This window comes from Arachis hypogaea, chromosome 16 (assembly GCF_003086295.3).
Source record: "Arachis hypogaea cultivar Tifrunner chromosome 16, arahy.Tifrunner.gnm2.J5K5, whole genome shotgun sequence".
Taxonomy (NCBI): Eukaryota; Viridiplantae; Streptophyta; class Magnoliopsida; order Fabales; family Fabaceae; genus Arachis; species Arachis hypogaea.
Window position 1 is genome coordinate 29,294,802 of NC_092051.1, and position 8,644 is coordinate 29,303,445.

The window sequence follows — 8,644 nt, forward strand, 5'->3', positions numbered from 1 at the left end:
TCAAACTCAAGCTATTAAATACCCTTTTATAAGTCCTTACTCTTTTTACTAAAGACAAAAAAAATTAACTTTCACCTCCATCCGCCATCTCATTAACATTCACCTCCATCCGCCATCTCATTAACAGAAACCCTTCTCCTCCTCCCAAAGAAGTCATCCAATCCTCTCATCTACAATAGTGTGGTTTAAAGGTCACTACTGTTAAACAATACATAACCTTAGAAATCCCACAAGAACTCATTCAAAATTACCAAAATTAAGGCTACACTCATTTGCATCTAGAAGCAGTTAGGCTTATTCTTACCTTTCATGGAAGAAGATCTCTTCCGGTGACGGCCAAAGTTGCTCTTTTAGATACCACTTTCAAAGAATACCAACATGTCTTGATAGGAGCATTAGTAACTACACTCTCCAATGGAAGTGTCATTCTCACTATAGCCCCTAATTTCACTATGAGACCTTCAGATCCAACAATATGTCAAAGGCTAAAGATCCAAATACAGCTAGTTTGAGTAATTCAAGATTCTAATGCTGAACAGGCCACCTTACATCACCAAGTTCTCTACAAAGTTCAAGACCATGCTCTTGATCTCAATCTCCCAAACACTACTGGAGAAGCATTATTCATGTTCACAGATAATGCTAGAGGGCCAGTAATTGTAAACATTCCAAGAATGATCACTACTGATGAACTTTCTTCTATCATTCAACTGGAATGGATTACTGATTATGAGAAAGCTTTCCCGAAAGAACAGGTTGATGTTCATACTACAACACCTCCAACTATTACTCATAATAATAATGGAACGGTGACTACTGTGTTCCAAAGACCTGAAATATCAAGCAAACTTCACTACGAGGATCATCTTTTAAGAGGATTAATATGATTTCTCCTGTTCAGGTGCAAACAACTCACGATCAGCATGATCCACCTGTGCACTTTTATGAGAATGAAAAATCTGTTTATGTTTCTCATATAAATGGCCACTTTATTTGGAATGTTGATCCCTCTATGTGTGATTCTGACTGTAACTGTGCTGACCAATGGAGTGACACTGATGATGAAGATTATGCTAGAAGACAGAGGAACAAGAAAAAGAAGAAGAAGATACTACAAGCCCCTTGCTCCTTTAAAAGACCTGAGCCTCCTGATGATGCTGAAGCAGCTCCAATGCTCAGAAACAAACCAATGCTCAAGAAGACGAGACTGTCCCGAAAAAACTCCATGGATTATCTTTATCAACCAGTCAGTACAATCCCATGTATTGCTACTCTCAGATATTATGAGAAAGAATTCCCACCTTTAGTGACCCAAACTGATGAAAAAAAATTATTAGGAGACCTTATGTGATACCTCAAGGAATCACTCTACATGGACATCAAGCAACAACTCCTCAAGAGGAAGTGCTTAATTGGCATACAGATAATGCAGTCAGCCAAAATAAAGTACTACTCTGGATAAATCACACTCTTGATGCTCTTGTAGAAAAAATTGAAGGTCTCTCAGCACAATTAGGTTATGTGGCAGAACAAGTGGCTGAACTCAGAGATCGGCTCTCTGCACAAGCTTTTCAACTTGATCAAGAACTCAAGGCCTATATTGATAATCTGTACTTTGGCCCAGAATTCCACAAGAAGAATAGAGAACTGGATCAAGTCAAGGCCCAACTTCGACAAATTGAGATGGACAAAAATAAAACAGTTGTATCTCAAGCATTGGCTATAGACCCATTATCCATGTATCTCAAACCATATCCCTCATATTCACCTGTTTTCTTTCTTTTGACATATTCACCACCAGAAACCCCAAATTATGACTCCATCTTCAAATCCACCTATCATTTGGCCAGACAAACAAACACCAAAAAATCCATCTCTCCCCAAGGGCGGCGTTATTCGTCTCAATCCCAGCCACAACCACCACAGTCTCAGCCTTCTTTCCAACCCAGGCCTCATCCTCCTTGGAAACCAGAAAATTTTTTCAGAGAAGAAACCTCTTTTAATGTCCCTACAAAAGATAAGGGCATCAAAGAAGGGTCTCCTGCTCCAGGACGATCAATTAATACTCTTACTCTGGATAAATCACACAGTGAGAAAATCACTGACGAATCTGATCCTGATGATGCAACTACTGAATCCAGTGAAGAAACTGCTGAATGGTCCGAAGAAGACTATGAGGCAGACCTATCAGCAATAGCCATGGTCAACCCTGTAGAAGAAGAAGAAGAGGAAGTAATCTCTGAAAGGGATGAACCAGCAACTTCAGCTAATCCTGCTCCTGCAGGGTCCTTTAAAGTAAAAACACCCAACAAATGGTTCACCTTTAATGATATCCCACCGGCAAGATACAGGAAAAGGTTAAATGAATTCAGTGCTTGGATTGAAACTACCATGGCCAATCCAAATCTTTCAAGCACACAAGTCCTTGCAGATTTTATAAATCGAATGACTGGCAATCTCCGAGAATGGACGAGCAACCTTTCTGAGTATGAAAGACTCCAGCTCATTAATGGTACCCCTTCTCAGTTTTTTGGAATAATACATCAAGAATTCTTGGGAGACATTACAATTATCCAGAAAAGAAATTCTCAAGAATACTTTGAAATGAAGTATTGTTCACTCAACAGAAAGGACTTGGAGGGACATTACAAGAAAATGGCTACTAAATATTATCCTCTTGGAGGAAACAATAACCCGCCACTCAAACAAGTCTTCATGGCATCTTTGCAGATGAACTCCAGCCAGAATTACAGCAGATGATGATGGCTCTTCACAAAGAAGTAGCTACCACTACCATTGGAGAAATATATCAATTGGCTCTAGCTGCACCTTACAAATTATGCAAACAACAACAAATGTTCAAATAGCTCAACAAAAATTCAGGCAAACTCAAAGGAGCATGCAATAAATCCTATTTGAAGATCAGATGCAAGGAGCCAAGCACGTGTGATTGTAAGCCAAAGAAAAAGACACATTGGCAACCACCAACCAAGGCATTTCGCCAGAAGGCATTTAGGAGGGGAAGAAAGAAGCAAAAATACCGTTATTTCAAAAGAAGAACACCTCATACTAAGTCAAACAAATTCTTCATTTGTGGAAAGTAAGGCCACTTTGCTAAATCATGTCCTCATAAGACAAAGAAGGAGATAAAAATACTTTAGTCTTTAATGGATGCAGCTTCCATCGAAGATGAAGAAGATTTTGAATCAGTACTTGAAGAACAAGAAAGCAAAGATGGAGAAACTGAATATGTTTTCCAAGACTTTGATTCAGAAGGAGACCTCCCACCAAAAAGGTCAATCTTTTCTATATCCTCCATTGCCTCTATCACAACAAGAATTCCTAAAGGATCAAGCTTCCCAGAAGAAGAAGAACTTGGATACCTTGGATCCTTAGGACTGAAACAGATTGATGGTACTCTTCGTCCTCATTTCGATTTAAAAGTCAAGACATCCGTCTATGACAAACCAACAAAGGCTATTGCACTAATGGATACTGGGTCTTGTGCCACTGTCCTAAGACCACGTCTTACCAAAAGAAATGTGGGTACCTTTTTCTGAAAGGTTCACAGCAGCTAACAGTGAGATCTTCACCATCAATCTTATTTCCAAAAAAACCCATTGGTTTGGAATATTTTCAGGCCAAACTACTTGGCTCAGGGTACTGGAAAGCTATCTCCCAAACAAAGATATTCTGTTCGGCTTTGATGCATTCTTCCGAACCCATGGATTGCATATCAAACCCACTGGACTAAGTTACAAAGGGCAGTTTTTACCTTTTTCAGGGATACAAAGTATCCTTGAAATCCAAGAAGCTCCAGAAGAATATAAGGAGATCCAACAGCTACTCCTTAGTGCCTGTTGTGACAGTCATGATCAATTCAACCACCCTGCACCTTTATGGAAGAATCCAGAATTTTATGTTCGACTCCCCTTCAAAAAGAATGAGGACATCAACCCGACAAAGGCTACGCATTCAGAGATGAACCCTGAAGATCTTAAACTGGCAAGAGCTGAATGTGCAGCCCTTCTTGTTCAAGGGATCATTGAACCAACCCATTCTAACTGGGCGTGCCAAGCATTCTATGTTGAAAAAAGGGCCGAGCAAAATAGAGGAAAGAAAAGGCTTGTTATTGATTATAAGCCACTTAATGTCTTCTTACAAGATGACAAGTTTTCTCTACCAAGAATCTCAGTTATTACACAGAGATTAAGTAGAGCGAAAATATTCAGCAAGTTTGATCTAAAGGCTAGTTTTTGGCAAATTGGGCTCCATCCTGAAGATAGGTACAAAACAGCATTCTGTATACCTAAAGCCCAATACCAGTGGACGGTGATGCCATTCGGACTCAAACTAGCACCATCCATCTTCCAAAAGGCAATGACCAAAATCTTTGAGCCCATATTACACTCCACACTCATCTACATTGATGATATCTTACTGTTCTCAAAAGACAATGAAGCCCACAAGGCACTCCTGGCCCAATTCACTCAAATTATCAAAGATCAAGGAATCATGCTATCATAAAAAAAGAGCTCTATTGCCAAGAAAAGAATTGAATTCCTTGGGATGGTCTTCGAAGTTGGATTCTTTCAACCAGGAGATCATATTGCTAAAGAATTAATCAATTTCTCTGATGAAAATATGACAGTCAAACAAGTCCAACAATTCTTGGGAATCGTCAACTACATCAGAGACTTTATCCCAGATGTGACCAGACACACCAGTCAGCTGTCAAAACTCCTAAAAAAGAATCCCCCCACCATGGAGACTTGAGCAAACCACAACTGTCAAAATCCTGAAGAAGATAGCACAAGACCCCCCTCCTTTAAAGATTCTCAGCACAGGAAAAAGAATACTGCAGACAGATGCTAGTGATGAATTCTGGGGAGCAGTGCTACTTGAAGAAATTGATGGGACAAGACATTACTATGTGCATGCTAGTGGACAATACAAAGAATCTGAAAAATATTACCATGCCACTTACAAAGATATTCTTGCTGTTAAAAGAGGAATAGAAAAATTCAATTTTTACCTCAGTTCTTATCATTTCACTGTGAAAATGGATAACACCTCTTTCCCATCAATCCTAAAAAAATTTATTTTAAAATATTAAAATCTTTAAGATAATTTTATTTTGTTTTAAAAATTTAATATTTTAAAATATTATTTGTATTAATTAATTATTTTTTATAAAAAATTAAAGATTAAATGATTAATTTTTAAAAATAGTATATATTATTTTATATTTTTTTATAAAAATAATATATAATTTTTACTAATAACCAAGTCTTAAATGTTGACTAAAATTAATTTTTTAAATTAAAAATATTAATTATTAAACATAAATAAAAATAAAAACAAATATAAAAAGTAATAACCCTAATTGTAATCTTTACTTTCACTCTTTATTCTATCGCTTGCTGGGTCACCCTCCTTCTTCTTTTTTTTTTTATACCAAAGATAGGAAGACTCGAACGTGCAACCTCTTTGATGAGTATGGAAAGACTATACCATTTGAGCTATAACTCATTGGCGGTCGCCTTCCTTCTCTTATTTAAAATAAATTTATAACCAATATTATTTTTTGTTTCATTACCACTCTAAAATTTAACATATTTTTATATTTAAAATATTTTTTAAAAAACTTCCTTAAGAACAAAATATAGAGTTCTAATTTTTTTCTTCTTTCTACTAAATCCTAAATCCACCATAATCCAACACTCATTATTAAGCCTGTAAAATCTATGATTGTTAAAAAATAAAAAATAAATTATTTATCAAAAAATAATTAAATCAAAACAAAAAATTTTTAAGTTTAAAATTAATTAAAACTTATATAATTTTCATAAATATTTAATACTCTATATTTAATTAAAATTACCAAATCTCAATTATCCAAAAATTTCTAATTTTACATTTTCTCCAAAAACAATCCCTAATTCTCAAATGAGGTAATGGCCAAATCAGTACCCGAAAGATTCAAACGCTGACATTTTGGTACCTGACTATTGTTATTGACAAAATGATACCTGAATGTTTTAAAAATTTGTCAAGCGTGTCCTCGAACTTGTCGGACCATGGCTCCGGCGAGTAAGATGCTTACATGTTCACCGGTTTTTGCTGACAAGAGAAGTTTATTTTGAGTTGGAATTTGTAATTAAAAATATTATTCCAAACCCTAATCCCTCCCCCTCCCTCATCGTAGCCCCCTTTCCCTTTCCCTTTCCCTTTCCCTCCCCATCGCAGCCCCTTCCCTCTCCCTCCCTCTCATATCATCTCATCTCATCTCATCTCATTTCTGCAATAAAAAAGAACAACAATCTAATATCTCAAAATTTCATCCTTTCAAAACAACTACAAACCAAAACTTTCGATTCTCTCTTTCAGATCAGAGAAGAGCAGAACGAGAATTTGAAGAAGGAATAATGGATCTAGCACTAGAGGAGCTACAATTCCTGAACATCCCATAAATCTGTTACCTTTTCTTCCTCTTCGCCTTCTCTCTCCTCTCCACCGCCGCTGCCGTCTTTACCGTCACTTCCCTCTACACCAACAAAGTTGTCTCCTTTTCCTCCACCATCTCTGCAATCCCCAAAATCTTCAAGCGTTTGTTCATCACTTACCTCTGGATCACGCTTTTGATGTTCATCTGTAACTTTGTCTTCGTGATTTTCTTGGTTTTGCTTATTATAGCAATTGATACACAGAACTTGTTTCTGCAGTTTTTCACGGTTATTGTAGGTGTGTTGGTCATTGTGAATTTGGTGGCATAACCAAAATTGAGGAGTTGAGGAGCAGCTAAGATTGCTTAGGAGCTCTGTTGTCATAACCAAAAAACTTTCAGCCACTAACATAACTTACTTTATAGAGGTATGCAAATCTGTCTTGTTTTGTGTTGATGGATGCAAGTACAGATTTCAAGTATCAATATGCACATACTTGGTTTTGCCAATTGGATAAGTTTATTCACTATGTTAATCAAGTTAATATCATTGACGATTTCCTTAATTCATCACTTTCTTTACTTAAGTATTGATTTCTAGCTATGTACTATCTTCCAGCTTGGCCTGCTAAATTTGACTGAATCTAAATTAAATAAAACTTATTCTGTTAAGCATTTGTGTGTTTATAATTTTTTGAGATACTAATGGTACTTCTGGATAATGCTTTTTCAGGATGGCCGGGTTCATGCCCCTTACTCAACCCCATCAAGAGTGATATATGATGCAAGAGAAGTCATTAATGGGCTGCAAGCACCAATTGTTAAGGATGCAGAGGTAAAATATATAAGACTATTCTCTATGATAACATAGCATGTTATTTGTCTCATAAGATTCACATTGTGTAGTCACACCAAAATGAGTTTTATAAGATCTTAACTTTTCCATCATATGAGCTAGTAGCTTTGTGTTTCAACTTGGTATAATTATGAATGCAGTAGCTCAACCAAGTTGCTTTCTAACTATTGGCAGTTTCTACTGAGTTGTTTTGCTGGTTTTGACACTTATTTTTCCCTGAGATAATTGGAGATACTTAGATTTCTTGTTAAGTTTCTGCATTTTGTCAATTATGAAAGCAAATGATAATCTTGGCTTTCCATTTGGATTTTTATTTTTGTTCATAATAGACCAATTTTGTTTATTTTTCTCTTCCGTGCATATCTAGAAGATTTGGATTGTGACTTGCTTATTCATCAGGATAGTGTTTTTGGCATCCAAGAAGCAGAAAACCTCTAGTGAAACGTCAGATACTAAGGAAAAGGCTGCAACCAAAAAAAAACAAATAGAGAAGCCATCAAAAGCTTCAGTGAATGATCAAGGTGAATTGATTGTATTTTTCCCAATTTACATATGATGTTATCTGTAGTGCTTGCTCTATTTCTGTTAGCATTCTATTGTTTGCTCGAAATAGTTTTAGAACTTGTTAACTTTGATTAAGTAGTCTTGTCAAACTATTTCTGGAAACTTCCCTTCTCAGGTGTTTGGTTGGGGGAAAAATGGGACATTAGTTTTCATAGATGAGAAAAATGCTGACAATTACAGAGCTCACATGAAATTTGCCTCCCCATTTTTTATCATCCTGATAAACACACCCTTGATATGAATTCGTATCAAGTTACATAGCATGGTTCTGTATTTTACAAGTATGTGTCTATTTGTAAATTTTTCATCTCAAATTATTCTATTCCAATGCCATTGTTAGGAAAAGGAAAAGGTAGTAAGAAATCCAAGAAGGAACCTAGTAGGGAGGACATGCATGCAGTTGTAATCGATATTCTGAAAGAAGTTGATAAAATACTGTAAGTAACGACTTCTATGGCAATCAATATTTTATCCAAACGTTGAGTTCTGATTTAATAAACATTTGATTTTGGGTTTTCTACTTGATGTATTTCTGGTTAGCTATGAGGATAATAATTCATCTTCAAATGCCAGTTCTGCTTCTGAAAATATTGTGATTGATGAAGTTGTTATATTTATGAGCCTTTCTGCATTTATTATTTTTTAAGTTGTTAATACATGTTAATTGAGTGCCAAACATAGCCTGTAATGATTCAACCCAACTGTTTGAGGTGTTGTGGAGCCAAGACCTTGTTTACAGGGAGAACCTACTTGGTGAAGCTGCATTCATTTGAAGGGGC

General features: G+C 36.2%; 1 non-coding gene and 1 pseudogene across 1 annotated transcript; both read left to right on the forward strand.

Moving 5' to 3' along the window:
• Positions 1-8,399: 8,399 nt before the first annotated feature.
• LOC112762041 (small nucleolar RNA Z223) lies at positions 8,400-8,492 on the forward strand. Its single transcript, XR_003182402.1, has one exon. It is a non-coding gene; the product is annotated as a small nucleolar RNA Z223 (small nucleolar RNA).
• Positions 8,493-8,545: 53 nt separating this feature from the next.
• On the forward strand, positions 8,546-8,644 carry LOC112762044 (small nucleolar RNA Z278; annotated as a pseudogene).